Raw genomic sequence first — 935 nt, forward strand, 5'->3', positions numbered from 1 at the left:
GAGTCCTGCATTGGAGTCCTTGCTCAGCGTGGAGCATGCTTCTCCCTCTCCCTCTGCGACTCCCAACCCTGCTCATGGTCTCTCTCCCTCTATCTCTCTCAAGTAAATAAATAAAATCTTAAAAAAAAAAAAAAAAAAAAAAAAAAAAGCTTCTGCACAGCAAAGGAAACAACAAAACTGAAAGATGACTTACTAAATGGGAGAAGGTATTTGCAAGTGACCCATCCAATAAAGGGTTAGTATACAAAACACAGAAAGAACTTAAAAAACACAACACCAAAAATAAATAAATAAATAATCCAGTTTAAAAAAAAAAAAAAATAGGCAGAAGACATGAACAGATATTTCTCCACCATACAGATGGTCAAGAGAAACATGAAAAGATGTTCATCATTATTGCCTACCATCAGGGAAATGCAAATCAAAACTACAACTTAAAACTCACATAACACTGATGTTGACTATACTGGATTTTTTTTTTTTTTCAATTAGCAATAATCGCGCCTCGGATAATCCTCATTGGCTACGATACTGCCACTGCGCAAAGCTTGGATTTTTTTTTTTTTTTTTTTAAAGAAAGGATATAGAAAAGCCATAATGAGAAAATGAAGTCCATAAACTAATATATATATATATATATATATATATATATATATATATATAATAAAGTTAGATGTGAACATTATGGCACACAGAATGATATGAACACAGATCTAGTCATTTCTATTATACATACATATATAGTACATAATTTTCTTAAATACTTAAAATACTTTAGTTCATCTTTGTATAATAGTAATTAAATTTGTTGATGCCATATGATATCGTAAGCACCACGAACTTTTGTGATACCTATAATTTTCAGGATTTGTATTTTGCAGTAATAACAAAAACTAACAACCTCTTCTCTATCTTCGAACCATTGTGACTACACT

At 30.8% G+C, this 935-nt stretch overlaps 1 pseudogene; it reads right to left on the reverse strand.

The window, feature by feature from the left end:
• Positions 1-374: 374 nt before the first annotated feature.
• Positions 375-549, reverse strand: LOC116882084 (annotated as a pseudogene).
• Positions 550-935: the final 386 nt, after the last annotated feature.

Source organism: Lontra canadensis, unplaced genomic scaffold (assembly GCF_010015895.1).
Source record: "Lontra canadensis isolate GAN:19392208 unplaced genomic scaffold, GSC_riverotter_1.0 scaffold80, whole genome shotgun sequence".
NCBI lineage: Eukaryota > Metazoa > Chordata > Mammalia > Carnivora > Mustelidae > Lontra > Lontra canadensis.